Genomic DNA, 17,375 nt, shown 5'->3' on the forward strand with positions numbered 1-17,375 from the left:
AGAGTTTAACATAGTCAACAAATGTTAAGCAGCCCCAGGTTCATCTATTAAACAAGGCAGACAATTAGTTCCTCTGCATTGATTCTTAGTGAGAGTCAGAAGGGGAAGAGGATATAACCTTGTTCCTGTATCCAGCCACTGATGAGAGAGGGTAATGTGAGCACTTCACAGACCTTGGAGAGCTCCAAAACAAACCACCACTCTGGAGAGAACAGTTTTCTTCCATCAGACAAATGAGCAGTGGAGCAAGTGCCTGGTGCCTCCCGTCTGGTTGCCCTTTACTCCCCGGGTGCCCTGTTACACATCTGCTCAGAATAAAGGGGGGAAAAAGAAGATACGATGTTGGCAAGCATCATTAAAACCAACTCTGCTGCCCTGCCTCGATTTGCTGTATGGAGGGATGTTGTCAGGAACTTTTTAATAGCATGTGCCTCCCCTGCCTCCCAAACCCAGTGGGAATGGATGATTTAATAGAGTAAGCCTGTCAAAATGATGAAACTGAGAAAGCTTTTACAAAGTGAGACCGGGGCAGAAATTTGAGCTGTCTACATACACTGGGCGAAATGCAGTGCATGAAACAGACACGAACAGAGACAGCGAGGATCAAAGTTAAAGGTGGAATTAACCTATTAGATCATTCTGTCCATCTTCCTGCCATGGCAGGAATGTTTCCTATTGCACATATATGAGTCTTTTTCCAGCTTAATTGTAAAAGTCCTAGATGATGGCCTAAAGCTTCCACTGCGTCCTGGGAAGACATTTCCTCAGCCTATCTGAGGCTGCTTCTCCTCATCTGCAGCCTGGGTTTTCTCTATTCTATTCCCATGCACTACCCTCAATAATTCATCTTCATCCTTGGTGTTTACACCCTTCAAATAGTTTTACCCTTGTTAGGTCCCCACTTAATCATCCCTTAACCAAACTGGATGTTTCTAGCTCTGTTAAATCCATCATAATAAGTCATTCTCTCCAGAGCCCTGATCATTTTCATTCCTCTTCAATGAACTCCCTCCAGTTTGTCAATATCTTTCCAATAACACAGTATTGGACTAAATACAGTGGGCTAGATTCTAGACTTTGCACTGCTCTCTAGCCTAACAGGGTAGTGGGGGACTCTCCCATCCAGCATAGCTGACTCTATATCACCCCAGGGTGTGGCTTATGCAAGCTGTTCTCTGCTGATCCCTACTGGGGTGACAACACTGGGGCTGCTCTACACTGTTCCAGGAGCTGAGCCAGATGCCCACAGGATCAGGGGAGTGGAAGGGTAGTTTCAAGCCACCTTTGCCCCTCCTCTCCTCAGGTGTGCTCAGCAGAGCTCTTGCCACCTGAGGGTTGGAGCTGCTATTCCGCACTCTTAAGACATCACTTGGAGACATATGAAAAAGGCCTGCTCTTTCCAGCATGCTAACACCAATTGCACCGTTCCTAAGTGGAGCACCCTCAAAGACCTCCTGCTTCAGCGAGGAAGAATGGGCAGTGGCTGGGTGCTAACCAGGGACTCAATGGGTTCAATACCTTGCTCTACCAAGGACTCCCTATGCAACACTGATCAAGCCACTTAGCCCCTGTCCCTCAGCACGCCACTGAGGCTGAGCCAGAAAAATGCAGTTTAGAAACTAAGCCCATAACAGTGGCAATGATTAACCATTGGAGCAAACGAACGAGAGATTCTCCATCTCATGGTGTCTTCAGATCAACACTAGATGTCTCTCTTCAAGATGTGCTTTTATCTGACACAAGTTATTGGGCTTGACATAGGGGTAACTGAGTCAAATGTCAGGTTTCAGAGTAGCAGCCGTGTTAGTCTGTATCCGCAAAAAGAAAAGGCGGACTTGTGGCACCTTAGAGACTAACAAATTTATTTGAGCATAAGCTTTCGTGAGCTACAGCTCACTTCATCGGATGTGACAGACAGGTGATCAGACTAGACCTTCGGGCCTTAAACTCTGTGAATCTGGCAAATGACAAGAATAGCATTTCCCTACCTTGCAGGGGTGTTGTGAGGATACATTAAAGATTGTGAGGCCCTCAGATACTACAGTAATGAGGGCCACATAAGTACCATAGATAGATGGATTGAGTGTGCCTCCTTGGAAGCAGCAGAATTATTATGTACAAGACTGGCTGTAAATTGAACGAGGAGGAGGCTTTTGCAGCCCATTCATTAACAGCTGCCCTCTGCAAAGACTCCAGTAAACAGCTGCTTGGCCTGAAGTGATGAGACAATCTCCTTCCACAAAGAGAGCTTTTATCTCCTTTCTCCTGATGTGTACAGCACTCCATCAGGGGGTAAATGTGCTGCATATTTTTTAGTAAAGGGGCTGTTTTGCAGCGGTTCTTTGGACTTTCACATGGTGACCACTCAGACTATTCAGGGATAGACGCAACACCCTGGACGTGGAAAAACCAGAGCCCTCTGAATATTCACCAGAGTGAATGGCCAGCATAAAAATGACAAAATATCCACAGTCTGCCGTGAAATGCTGCAAGCCAGGATCTCCCTCCCTCCCTGAGCTGACCCACCTCCCCCAAAATGTGGAGCCACCTGACTATGAGTGGTTTTCTGATTTGTCTGTTTCAGTAAAACCCACTTCATGGATGAGCCCAGTTCACTTTAATCAGCTTTGGCAGCTTGACAGCGAGAGAGAAGAAAACACCCCAGGACACCCTGTCAGGATGCACATCAGCAGGCAGTGACAAAAAATAAACGTTTTTTGGTGCATGACAGATAAGTGCTTTCTGACAGTCTGTCTGCTTTTATCTCTTTCAAGTCCTCCACCAGCTGGTAAATGATTCTGGCCAGTGCAGCCACTTTACCAAGTAAAACCTTTTCTTCCTCAATTACCAGTAAAAGGTTGGAAACACGGCAGAATCCATGTCCACTTGCTGTTGTTTTTCTTATTTGATTTTATTTCATAGCAAAAACTGCTCCCTCCTCTCCTCACCCCACTGTACATTTCATCTCTTGAATATTCAGGGAGATCTGGTCATTGCTAGGCAACATGTCATAATAAATATTTCATCAGTGGAAGAATGTTCAATGCCATCACCAAAAATCCTTATCTAGAATGAGTTTCAAGATTCTGTTTGACTTACATAGATTGGGATGTTCTGCATCTCTGGACTCTGTGTGGCTAAGGGACAATAGTGGTCAATGGAAAAACAGCAGCTCCCTTGGGTCAAGTGTTCAGCTCTGGCCCCCAATATCATGCACCCATTTTGCATCCACAATGGATTGTGCCCACAAAAGTGGCAAGCCCCCCCCCCATTTTCACAATGCAGGCAGCACTGTATTTGGACAAATGGGACAGATAGGAAGCCAGCTGCCTGATTTGCATGTGCAAAAAATGGATGCACACCCACTTCTGCAGGAGCAAGCCATTGGGAGTGCTAACCTGGGTATTTGAAATCAGAGATTGAGTTGAAGTTTGCTGAAAATACTGCTTTGTGCGTGTGTGTGAACAAGAGAGGATGAGGGTGGTGGGCAGCCTGACAATGTGTGAGCTCCAGTATCCTGACCCCACTGAAGGCAACCAGAGATTGGGCAGATACACAAGTGCAATGAGAAAGTGTCAGTTTAACAGTGCAACCGGCACTCAAGAATCCCACACCAAGCCAAATAGAAGACTTACAATGAATGACCTACAGCAATGGACACCCCTCCACACACACACGCTGATACCCAGGTGTTCCAAAGTATAAGGCCAATGAGGTGTCTTCAGGCTTGCCTAAGTGCTTTCTCTTTGCAACGTTAACAGAACCTGCAGCTGCGTTCATCTGACAGTGCAGAATCTTGTCCTCTACTACAGCAGTCTCAGTCCTGACATACACCTCAAGTTGTGGTGAAAGATCTGCTATGTGGGCTGCCTTTTCTACTAAAAATAGGCTGTTTGTTTGATGATCATTACTCAGGCTATAGCATAATACAGATCCAATTGGGACTTTAACATTCACAAAGGGATAGTGTCTTCAACTGAGACCTTTGTTTGGTGGCAGAACCAAGAACTAGTCAATGTTGGGGAAACTCCACATCAGGGACATTTTCAGCTGAAAGAAGCAAGCAGGTAGGATTTTAATGTGCTCTTGGAGATGTAACAAGTGCACTGATGCCTCCTAAACAGAGCAGCAGCATTCTGCATTTCTCTGATTTTTCATTTTAAATGTTCTCAGTGAATTTTAGGTCGGGTAAAAGGTGACGGTTGAAAGCCTCCTAAATGTGGAAGGGTCTGATTTCTGTGTTGCACCTCCAGAAGGCAAAGACCAGGGGAGGTGGAGGTGCCACCTTTACAACCTCCCTTTCTGGGCTGTGCCAAAAATGGCCTCCGGGGTAAGTTCAAGCACCCTTAGGCCTGGTCTACACTATGAGTTTATGTCAGATTTAGCAGCATTAAATCAAATTAACCCTGCACCCATCCACACAACGAAGCCATTTTTTTCGACATAAAGGGCTCTTAAAACTGATTTTTGTACTCCTCCACGACGAGGGGATTAGCACTGAAATCGACATTGCCGTCTCGAATTAGGGTTTGTGTGGACGCAATTCCAAGGTATTGGCCTCCGGGAGCTATCCCACAGTGCTCCATTGTGACCGCGCTGGACAGCGCTCTGAACTCGGACGCACTGGCCACGTGTACAGGAAAAGCCCCGGGAACTTTTGAATCTCATTTCCTGTTTGGCCAGGCAGGCTTATCAGCACAGGTGACCATGATAGAGTCCCAGATTCAAAAAAGAGCTCCAGCATGGACCGAACGGGAGGTACTGGATCTGATCACTGTATGGGGAGAGGAATCCGTGCTATCAGAACTCCGTTCCAAAAGACGAAATGCCAAAACATTTCAAAAAATCTCCGAGGCCATGAAGGACAGAGGCTACAGCAGGGACGCAACACAGTGCCGCATGAAACTTAAGGAGCTCAGACAAGCGTACCAGAAAACCAAAGGATCAAATGGATGCTCTGGGACAGAGCCCCAGACATGCCGCTTCCATGCTGAGGGACCGCGGTTTTAGAGAAATCTGTGTTCATGACCTCATCACCGCGCTGCTGTCGCCTCCTCGCCTGGTTTTTCAGGTGCTGGTTCTGCATAAACTGCACGATAATGCAGGTGTTTACAATTTTCATAGCTGCTGCAGTGAGCTGAACGGGCTCCATGCTTGCTGTGCTATGGTGTCTCCTCGGGCAATGCAGGGAAAAGGGCACAAAATGATTTTCTGCTCTTGCTTTCATGGAGGGAGGCAGGGTTGACTGACGACATTTACCCATAACCACCTGCAACAAATTTTTGGCACCATCAGGCATTGGGAGCTCAGCCGAGAATTCCAGTGGGCAGCGGGGATTGCGGGAACTGTGGGATAGCTACCCACAGTGCACCACTCGGATGTCGACGCTTGCCACGGTACTGTGGACGCACACCGCCGAATTAATGTGCTTAGTGTGGATGCATGCACTCGACTTTATACAATCTGTTCCCAAAAATCGACTTCTGTAAAATCGGAGTACTTTCGTAGTGTAGACATGGCCTAATTTACAGCGGCCATGTTACTATGTAGCACAGAATCCCCTGTAGCATCGCGCACTATGGGCCCACCCGGCACACCCCCGTATGCCCTGGCTTGTGAAATGGGGTAACTTGGAGCCACTTACGGAGTCTGTCCCAGGATCTCCATCCACAGAACAGGTACAGCAGGATCAGTGGCCATGCAAGCTTTCTTCATGCTGCCCTGATGATAAACATCAGTACTGAACTAGTCGGACACCATGTAGTCATTCTCCATGGCCCATCCATTCTTTAGCCTTGTTGCTGAGGCTGCTAATCAGGGAGCCAATGGTGGTGGTGTTTCTTTGGGATGTGGGCACTTGTCAGCTGAATTGGCCTAGCTTTGCTGCCTTTGACTCCCCTATGGGACAGCTAGTCAGGGCTCAATGTGTGGATGTTTGCATTGTATCACAGTATGATTCGTCATCAGCACTTTATCTAGAACCATCATCACATTGCAATACAACTTGGCAACTTCATGATGTAATGCCAACATACCATGATAGGGCCATTACACCCTGAAATAATTTTCTGGACATGTCAGTGCTTCAGCAAGAAGAAGTTTCAGGGAGCAAAACTGTCCTGCTGAAATTAAGATATAGCCCCATAAAATTTGGATGAGTGGCAATTCTATAACTGGAGGAAGTGCACCAGCTGATTTCACACAGAGCCCTGTGAACCAGATCCTCAGCTGGTGTAAATTGGCATCACTGCATTGAAGTCAATCTCTTAAAGTCATTGGCTGCAATGGAGCTATGTCAGTTTACACCATGTGATGATTTGACTCCAGATTTGTAATGTTCAGTGAATCTTGTTCTCTCCTTGGGGCTGGCGAAGAATGTGTTGAACTATGTTGAGCTGGTGCATTTTCTGGCATGCCCATAGGGCAACCCACGGTAAGGTTTATTTACAGTCATTTCTCTATGTGGTGTCAGTACGATGTAAAGTGAGAGACAGGCATCCCAATGGCAGCAGGATGCACTTAGAATTAAGACTGGAGAGCCATGCAGTAAAAAGACATAGCCACAGCTATAATACCTCAAAGTCCCCAGCACTACCAGGTTGGAATCTATGCTCCACTCCGGCTGCTAACTCAAGATGAAAAGAGACCATGAGTGGTGTAGCAGGTGCACAGAATGTGCACGGATTACATGGCCCCTAAAATCCTTAGTCATTCTTACTAATATGGGGCTTGTCCACCCTGGGAAACTACATTATGTTAGAAGATGACCTGCAGATAACTAAGATATTGTCTCTGTTGATCACGGTTAACCCCAACAAACTGCTCACATTATGTTTAACAAGATAGCTCCCATCCACACTGAGTGCTAAAGCATATTTAGCATTTAATTAGTTTCCACGACTTGTCATTACATTCTGAAATGCTGAAATTTCCCAGGGCAGAGAAGCCCATGGACAGACCCTGTCTAAGATCAGAGGGGAGCTTTTACGTGGCTATTTGGCCCACGAATAGGCCATTCTCCTTTCTAAGCTATGATAAACTGGTGTGTGCTGTAGCTACTATTGTTATGGAAAGTGGCACACTTGGAGCCCAGCTGACCTTTGCAGCTTCAGGCTGGTTGTTGAACATCACTAGTGGCACTTGAATATTGAGGTCACAGGGCCGCTAAACCCTTTTATTTTCAGAAATACCTGCCTACATTGCACTGACCCAGTTTAGCTCAACTCTAAAAACAAATGCAGCCTAGAAGTACAGTATGAACACATACATTGTTCCTACCACCTATGTGTCCCTGCGTGTTACTGAAAAGAATTCAATCTTCTGTGGGAGGGAAGGATGTTGTTCATTTTTTGTTCTCATTTTTTTTTATTTTCATTTGTGTTTTTCCCCCAGAAGCGATTTGCGGGGCTAAATAGAAAGGGGCTGATTCTCTACTCCTTTAAGCCAGTTTCACATCATCGTACCTCTGCTGAAGTCAATGGACTTACGCTAGCATTGTGGAGCAGAGAGCCAGGCTCAGAATGTCTACAGCAATCCATGGTGGAGCCCATATGTTGTGACCTCCAGAGTTAAATGCCTGCAGACATTAAGGACAATTCAGGGCTGAAGTCATCCGGTGTCTGACACAGAGGAGCCAGCCATGAATCATTGCAGCTTAATGAGGAGTAGGTTGGTGGCTGTACATTGATGGGGGAATATATTCTGAGCTCTCCACCAGACATTGACTGATTGCCTCCAGCTTATTTTTTGTGAGGCAAATGAAATGGGTTCATAGAAGGTGATTTTCATGGTGGGATTTTAGCTGCATTCACAAAGTTTAAAAAAGGAAAAAGGCTCTCACCTGCTGTTAACCTTCAGTGATGGTGGAAAAAAGACACCACAATGAGGTAAACATCTATTAAGTTTGCTTTTTAAAATGTCACCTTTAATTAAATCATTTCAAACATTTAAAGGGCTCATCAGCTCCAGCCTGGCCTCTTTAAAGGGATGTGCTCCAAATATTAGACAGAGCCCTGGTTTCATCTGCTGCCAACCTAGTTTGTCTCTAACAGGGAACACAAGAGAGCTTTGTGTTTCTCCCAACTATTTGGGCACAGAAAGCCAGTGGGTGTGACGTAGGCATCGTTCTGCAAGGCACATCATGTGATGGAGGCATCTCAGGTGAGGACACTGGTGAAGAGAATCGTCTTCTGGATTTGGAAAGAGGGAAAGCGTAGAAATTAGAGATGGAAAAGGCCTATGAGGTCATTAGTCCATACTATCTCTGCCAGCTCTGGAGTAAGCCTATGATATGTTCTCCAGTGCTTTTGCCCACCCCAGTTACAAATGATGCAAAAAGGGGTCCCCACAGCATGCTTTAGGAGGCTATTCCACCGTCTATTTCCTTACATTTGGCCCAAATGTTCTTTGGTTAATTTCATCCCTCACTCACTAGAAGCCAGTGATGTTTTTCTTTCCCTCTTTTTAGGACAGAGAAACTGAGGGGGCATCTTTGGATAGGGAAAGGGTTGTGGGTGGATTCTATCCTGGAAGAACAAATAATACTAATTTATTGGGAAATATTATTGTAATTCTACATCACCTGAGCACCCCATCACAGGAGCTCAAAGTGCTTTTACACACGTTTTTGTAATTCACAGCACTCTGCTGAGGTAGGTTAATATTGCCAAGCAACTTTCTTCCCACATACAGAGCAGGCTGTGACCCAGAACCCACTGCAGGCATTTTTTACAAAATAAGGAATGAGCTGGAACGCAGCTCCCCAATGGTAGCCCCCACAGCATAGGGTTCTCTCAGCTACGGTGTTGCCAACTCTCATGATTTTGTCATGAATATCATAATCTTTATTGTTTTCCTTAAAACCCCAGCTCCTGGAGTCAAGTGGACATGTGATGACTTCAGTCTTCATTCTTAAAGAAAAAGTAAGTTTCTAGCCCTCATGGCTGTGGAGAAAACTTCAAAATGTGACCACAGGGCACCCGAAAGGTTCAAAAAGCAGAAGGCAAATAAAAAGAAACACCAAATCTATTATTTTTATATCTCGTGATTTTAAAGCCAATCTTGTGATTTTTGGTGAGTCTGACTCATGATCTTTGAACATTTGGTGTTGGCAATACAGCAGCGTCATCATTCCCTTGCCATAAGAAGAGTTTCATGAACCACATTTCTGTGTCCACACAGGTTGGACGCTCAGTGCTCAGGCCAGCGTATTGAGAGGGGTGAGCTTGTGTTCTGCCCTCCCGCTCTTCACAACGGGGAGGAATCAGGGCTTGGTACGGAACCAGCATGTTAGTCTTGTTGCTTAATGCATTACTGAAAGGTGCTCAGAGACGAAGGAGATGAGGCTGACCGAAGAACCTGTATAGGACAGAATAGAGATGATTAGACTAGAACTTGGGAAGGGAGAGGGCTGAGGGCAGTGGAATAGTTCCTTGAATGACCGAAGGTAGCAAACTGGGGGGAGTGGTGATCTCTCTTCCCTCAGCCTCTTTTCAATCCCCTTTGTTCTCAAAATACCTCTTTACCGCTGTTCCTGAGACTCTCATCCCTGCCCTACTGAACCAGCACGTTTGGGCCTGGGAGCTGAGGGAACCATTTTGCTTCTGAGGGATGCAGCTTCTGGATGCTTTGGCTGCAGGGTGTGACTAGCTAAACAGATCTCAGAGGGGTCTAAATCACACAATGTGTATGGATCCTCACTTCATACACTGATATCTGAGGAGCATTTTCTATCAGCTGGTAACAGAGCTGGAAGAAATGTTCAGCACAAACCCCCAAACCAGATGAAACTTGTCTGGTTTGGGGTTTTGTTTCAAACCTGGAACCCTCAGATCAGGTTCACTGGAAGCTTTGGGGAATATGTGGGGGAGAGGGGCAGGGGTGCAAACCTTTGGGGAAAGCCTGAGGCACATTCACCGTTTCAGCTGTAAGCCACATGAACTTTAGTGGTTGCATGAGTTTTCTGACGCAAAATCAGTCAAACCTTGGCAGTTTTGTCTGGGTTTTCCAATGGCTGATCTGCTGATTGGGCAACGACTATAGCTCCACAGCCTGTATGTATGTGTGAATGCCTAGGCAAACGGTTTTCAGAAGGAAGAGGAAATGGACGTACAGCAATAATCCTCAGCCACTCCAGCCTCTTGGGCAGGGACACCCCACTCACTGCTGGGACAAGTCAAACAGTGCTTAGAAAAGAAAATGGCTGCCCCAAGGAGGAGTGTCCCAATCTCTGACCCGGAGACTAGCAGAAACCATTGATCTATACTCAAGGCAATGATCTGACATCCAAATGCTCCCTCTTATGTTCCTTGATCATGGTGTTGCTGCTGATTAGCATTTGAATGGGGCATCTAATTAGAGGGAGGGAGAGAGACAGACAGACCACAGGCAGGGCAAGTCCTCAACTCCTACCACTCACGCCTGCATATGTTCTACTGATTAGTGTCTGAATGGGACCATGATTAAAGAGACCACGGCCATTGTGCAGCCTCTCAATAGAGTGGCTACATTCAAGGATTTATTTCAATTAAGACTTGAATAAATGTTTTGCAAATGGGAGCCTCTCCTGTTGAATGGGACGAGCTTTTAAACACCTCGGAAGCATAATTCTATCTTGTTCTTTGCCTTATCATGCCAATCTGTGTGTGTGTGTATAGCAGCGACATGTTTCAGTTCAAGTTTTGATTCGAACGTATCGATTTTTATTTGTTCGTGGGCTTTGTTGTTCAAAGAGCTGCTGTCGACCCCTGGTGGAAAACACTTGAAAACCATTCTTGGGAGAAACATTTCTGCCCTCTGAGGCTACGTCTATATGTGCAGCACCGCTCTCCTGTTGGCACAAAGACGCACCGCCATGAGCAGCAGAAGCTATGATGGCGGGAGTGCAGGCAAGTGCTTATGCTGGCGTACTTTATGTCGTTCACGAGGATGGTTTATTCACCCCCCTGAGCAACACAAATTATGCCAGCGTAACCTGTAGTGTAGACATAGCCTTAGGCATTTGTGCTGTGTGTGAGTTCTTCCACCAATTGCGTTATTTAGTTCAATGATTAATTCACAGTAGCATCTAGTAGATCGATCCAAGATCAGGGCCAGCTGAAGGAACGTTGCAATATAAAGGACTGGTTAATGGCCCTATCACACCCATAGAGGACTACATATAAAAGGCCTCCTCCCATCGCTTTGAATGCTGGGAAAGGGAAATAAAAATAGGTAATGTGAAGATTTTTCTTCTCTTTGCTGTTTGAATTCTCACAGGGCCAGAGAAACCAAACTGAAGCCAGAGATTCCCAGGGGTTATCTCCTGGCTCTGCCCTGAAAGACACTTTGAATTGACAGCTCACTACAACTATGTCACTCTTAGGATTTAGATGATAACTCATTTGTGTGTATATGTTTGCTTGCTTTAACCTGTAAATAACGCTATTATTCCTTTTTTCTAGTTAATAAACCTTGGATAGTTTATTACAGAATTGGCTACAGGCGTTGTCTTTGGTGTAAAGATCTAGGGTACCAATTGATCTGGGATAAGTGGTCTCTTGGGCCCAGAAGCTGCTTGCTTTAACCTGTAAATAACGCTATTATTCCTTTTTTCTAGTTAATAAACCTTGGATAGTTTATTACAGAATTGGCTACAGGCGTTGTCTTTGGTGTAAAGATCTAGGGTACCAATTGATCTGGGATAAGTGGTCTCTTGGGCCCAGAAGCAACCTGAATATTATGTGAGTTTTGGTGTAAGTGACCATTTATCACCAAGTACAGTTTGGGTGTCAAGACAGGGTGGAGAGTCTCAGGGGACTGTCTGTGACCCCATGGTAAGACTGTTTAGTGATCCAGAAGTTCACATTTGTTACTGGCTTAGTGAAATCTAATTATAAGAACATAAGAGCAGCCATACTGGGTCAGACCAAAGTTCCATCTAGCCCAGTATCCTGTCTTCCGTCAGTGGCCAATGCCAGGTGCCCCAGAGGGAATGAGCAAAACAGGTAATCACCAAGTGATCCATCCCCTGTCGCCCATTCCCAGCTTATAGAACATACCACCAATTTGGGGTGTCCGGCCTGTCTTTGACAGTCTGCCCTGAGGTACGTACTCACATTTGTGAGCCACTCCAGACAGCATGAAAACAGGTACGTCTCCATGAGCTGGTAATCACACCTCCTGGGTCAAATGAAGACATAGCCTAAGTGACTTTCCCACGGTCACACAGGAAGTCCGTAAGAGACCATAAATCTTAGCGCCGTGCATTAACCACAAGGCCGCCCTTCCTCTTCTAACTATAGGCATGTTCATGTCAATAAGACTCTTCAGCCACAATTTTCAAACCTGGTTGCTGTTGAATGAAAATGGGAGTGCTGCTGCAGAGCCGCAGCTCCCACTGACAGCTTAATCAGTCAGCTTAATCACTGACGGTTAATCAGATCTGAACGTGAGAGGGCCTTGCAGATCAGTTCAGGAAGGCTGTCCCATGCATGAGGAGCATTATGGACGAAAGCCTAAAGATTGGCTATGGGAGAAACAGAGTGTGAGCCCAAGCTGGTCTCATTAGCAGAGCACAGAGAGCAGAGGCCTGGGCAAGTAAATAGGGAGGAGCAGAGTTTGGCGGGCTTTGGGCAAGGACAAGAATCTTGATCTTGATGCAGTGGGGAAGTTGAAACCCAGAGATGAGATCTTGCACACAATTACTTAAAGGATCAGTGACCATTCTCTCCTGTAGCACCAGGTCAAATGCTCACATCACACAGTGTTAATTCCAGAAATAGGCTATAAATGTGAGCAGACCACTTTTTCTCATCGGGCATTTAAGAAACAACATTTTTTTCCCGTCTTTCAACGAGTGAAACCTCACTGGCAGAGTTTGAGAATGAATGTTCGGCCCTTTCTGCCTCTGAAATAGAGTCGTGAACCTAGCTCAAATCTTTGCCCTTCGCGCTTTCATAACCTCCAGGCTGGATTACTTGTTCATGGCTAGGGATGAAAATAAACTTCCCTTAAAGAAGGTGAGCAGCTGTAACATGGATCATCAGGAGTGCATTATCTAGATGCTTGACTTACTACACTATGCCCCCTCAAAATACTGGGTCAAATTCAAAGTCTTGGTCCTATTCTTCAAAGCCTTCCAGGGAATTGTCCCTAGCTACTCAAGAAATTGCCTCTGCAACAGTGATCTCCCCTCACTGCTACATTCCTCAGGACCTGTCAGCTGGAAGGGTGAGACTCATGAGAGCAGGAGACAGAGCTTTCACTGTGGCTACTCACTCCCTCGGGAGATCTGAATGACCGTGGAACTCAGAAGTGTCAGAACAAAATGGAAAAAAATCACTCCTTTGACTCGACAGCAGCTTTCCCACACTATCAACCAGGAAGGCGAAGGAGGCAGAAAAAGAGAAGGAAAAGGTAGATGAAGAAAGAAGGGCAAATTTCCTTAAAGGGCCATCTTTGCAGGAAGGAAGGAAAGAGTAAGACGTGACTACAGGCCAGTCTTTGGAGATTTTGAAACTATTAGGTGCCCTGACTCTGGTGGGGATCTCTGTAAAAACGTGTCAAGATCTCACACCCTTTGAACAGATGTTTCTTGGATTTTAAGACATTGTTTCCCATGGGCAAGACTGTGGATGTTTTGACACCTGTGCAGCCGGCTGACAGGTGGAAACATGTAAGGAGGCCCTCTTCCCTCTTTGAATAGCTTGTGCAAGTGTACAATCACACCTCCATTCCCTATGAAGCACAGGGCCTGCTGGCTCAGTGTGCATAAGGGCTCCTGGCTTCCATCTCCACATGGCCGCCTGGAGCAGACCCCCTACTCACCAGGCCAGTCAAGAAGGAATTGAGCAAGGCCATAGTATGTTTCCCTCCCCAGCTACTCATCCTGGAAAGCTGTTTCTCTCTGCTGCATGCCTGCTACAGTGCAGAATCACCCTGCCTCCCCCAACAAGCGTATTGATTGTCTGGCACAGGAAGATGAGCCAAGTTCCTACTGTGAGGTCTAGTGTGAAAGTGGGAGCCAGCTGAGCTCCTGCCCTCAGTACATTAGCTCTCTTAATACTCCCGGATTTTGGGGTCTTGGTGCCCCTGATTGAAATTCAAAACTCCCAGCGATTTCTTTCCCCTTTCATTAATTTCCTAATGTCCCAGTTCTGCTGAGATAAGATCGGGCCAAGGGCTGTGCTCACACCACTTTATTTGTCACTCTGATCAATAGCAAACTTGTTCTGGTGCAAAGGAGGAAAGGACAGAGAGGGGTCTAATTTCCAAATCCATGGAGGTGGGAGAAGATTTGAAGATCCCTCTGACCTAATTATCCTGCTGTAGAGAGGGGCAGCAAAGCCTAATCTAGACAGCAATAGACCAGGCAGACACACTAGGAGATGGGGGTAGGTCCTTAATATTACGAAGTTCAACATCTCCAAACCTCCAACACTTGTATAAAAAACTGATGGGGGGAAGGGAGGACTTGATCCAGGTTAAAATGAAGCAGGGTTTTTAAGCTTCTGTAAATGTGTGCATGTGTGATTGCATCCCATTTCATTCCCAGTGTGCACAAAACAAAGGATATTTTTATTACAAGCCTTGGAGCAGTGAGTGTGAATCCAACTCCTGAGTAGTGAACAAAAGTTATTGCCACCTGATAGCTGTTTGATGGCATGTGTGAGATGAGTTTGGTGACTCTCAGTACAGTGCCTAGTGATCAGATGTTAAATGATCACCAACATTCAGGCAAAAAGGACGATGGTATGAAAAATGCAGGATGGCAAGCCACAAATGTGTTGTTAATAGTATAGAATCATACACTGTACAAACTCATGTATGAATTTCATAATGTATGATTCCCTTGCATGATGACTTCAGAATAGCATGTTGCTAAATGCAGGACAGAGTGCTTCCTAGAGGGATGTAGGACATTAGAATAAAGGATGGCCCTTAAGAGAAGGCCTAAGTGGTCCGCCTACTATGTTTTGCAATGACAAAAAGCGCCACCACAATTGGCACCTTTGTTGGCAGTAAAGATGGACTCCCAGTCATAACTTTCAGACCCCAAAATTCTGGGATATTCAGATCTAGTGTTTTGGCTGGATCCAGGTGACAGGGTATCATGTGCTAGAAATCCTCCATGGAGATGCAAAGCTATTCTGCTGACTCACCTGGAAACCAGTCCTGGTGGGTCCTATTAGCTGCAACCCAAGCATATAAAAGGAGTAAAATATCCCTTTCTGAGCCAGAAACACAGAAGATTGCAAGCAACCATGATTGAAACAGTGAGGTTGATCTGTTGTAATTTAAGATAGCACTAAAGATAAGTCTGAAGCAGGGGGTAAGTTTGTACCTAACCCAATGTGCGTATGTGTCAGAAACAGAGATGGAGTGTCTCCTGCTTACATACCACTATAAAGAGAGGGGTCAGTTGTGAAATCTGGAACTTGATTATACATGTATGCACATCCCTGCCTGCTAAAAGTCTGAGAGTGTTTGAATATTGGGTTTTGGCTGCTTATCTCCAGTGTGAAACTCTGTAGAAATCCCTGCATGCTGCCATTTTTAAAATGAAATCACGTGCCCTCTTCTCTAGCGCCTGATTTTGGGGAAGTTTGGCTCCAGATGTAGATTCAAACTTTATAGTCCAGATCCATCTCAAGTGTCTGTCTTTGGCCTTCACTACAGGCCAGAGGGTCTTCTCCATTCAGCAGCCATATGAGGGGTAAGAGCGTTTATTGTTCTGGGGGATTGTTCCAATAAGACACAGAAACTAGAAATGGTCCCATGCCTGCAAAATTCAGTTCCAGGCCTGGAAAGGGTGGAAATGTTGGGATGTCAAGTTTTGGTTCAGCCCGTTATAAACAGAGGCCATTTGAAAATCCACACTCAAGTTCAGAAGCTGGCTATCCCAAATGTTTGGATCTGACTGAAGGTGGTCAGAAGACCCTACAGTCAAAGGACACTGATCACATGGGATAAAACTACTTGACCCTAATGGATGAGCTCTGATCAAAGCACAGCAGAAAAGTCTTAACACCTGTAAGCCCCCGGGCCAGGTTTCTGTCCAGCTCCAGATCTGTTGATCCCAGTGCACATGAGCAACACTGGCTGTCATTTCACATGTAATCCCAGCTAGTCCCAGCAGTGCAGATCCTGTCCCAGCCTCCCACTTTCTAAATTCAGTATCATCAGAGGGTAACGCTTTTATTCCCATATTCCGTGCTGCTTTACCAGACAGGCTCTCAAACCTAATTAAGCTTTGCATTATCATTGTTTTTATCACATTAAGATCCCACTTGGCTCTCAGCAGCATAGACCACAAAGTCAACACTGCATCTTTAAACAGAAACAACAGATTTTGGTTCAATTAAAAATTCATTAAAATGTAAATTAGTTTGGAAATTTTTTTTTCTTCCAATGCCTACTCAGTGTGGTACTTTAATTGCACAGAGTGTTCAAAAGAGTGGGACTCTAGGCACAGAGAGAAATTGATCTCCATGTACTCACCTGGCTAAATGATCTTTGAAGGGCGTTTAACCCTTTTCCTTCACCCACTGCAGCTTCTGTTGTCACACAGTAGATCTTCAGTTCACCGCAACACAATCAATTGCCTTAGTGATCTGAACTATGTTATTTTACAGCTATGGTGAATGACTGATTGACATTATCATGCAACTTTGATTCCTTTCCTCTCGTCTTCCTTTGAAATTCTCATATTGCTCCCAGGAAAACTTTTTCCAGCAAGGCCCATCTTGAAAGCCAGCTGGTTCATAGCAGATTTGACTCGGTGTGCCAGAGTAAATTTACGAGCCATATCCCTTATAGAATCTGCAGCAGCCCTGGAGGTGTAAGTCCATTCTTACTAGACCATGCTTTGCTTCTAATGTGCTATAAAAATATGTGTGTGCGTTATTTTTTATATCTGTATTTTAGTTTAGTTTTCTTAACATGGTAAACCCAATCACTATAGCAAGTTCATTAGGTGTCCTTAATTGCTAAGAGCACGCTCAGAACGTATGGCAAATGCAACGTAATTGAGAACTAATTAACTTGTTATAGTTATCTCGTTATATGCCAATTAAACTTTTAAACATTCTTTCCAGTAGATAAAGAAACAATAAAATTCCATCGGGCTAAATTCAGAGCTGGGGTAAATGGGGCAACTCCAGTGACTTCAACTTGTTTTAAATTTCTCTCTTTCCGTTTTTTCCATTAAAAAGAGCCACACAAACAAGGGGCGGGGGGCGGCGATTGACTGTTCCACAGAAGCAGTGGAAATGTTTATGCTCAAACTGTTGTCAAAAGCAAACAAAATCAAGAATAATATTTTCTTTAACCTCTTACAGTCCAGTCATCTGAGGTGTTACTTGTAATAACAGGCAAAAAAATATTCAAATCAGAGA

At 45.2% G+C, this 17,375-nt stretch overlaps 1 long non-coding RNA gene across 1 annotated transcript; it reads right to left on the reverse strand.

Moving 5' to 3' along the window:
- Positions 1-7,918: 7,918 nt before the first annotated feature.
- Positions 7,919-17,223, reverse strand: LOC311527336. Its single transcript, XR_014713313.1, has 3 exons — positions 16,480-17,223; positions 8,582-9,357; positions 7,919-8,189 (listed from the first exon to the last, which is right to left on the reverse strand). It is a non-coding gene; the product is annotated as an uncharacterized lncRNA (long non-coding RNA).
- Between the last annotated feature and the right edge of the window lie 152 nt (positions 17,224-17,375).

This window comes from Lepidochelys olivacea (genome assembly GCF_965140295.1).
Source record: "Lepidochelys olivacea isolate rLepOli2 genome assembly, chromosome: 10".
Lineage (NCBI taxonomy): Eukaryota > Metazoa > Chordata > Testudines > Cheloniidae > Lepidochelys > Lepidochelys olivacea.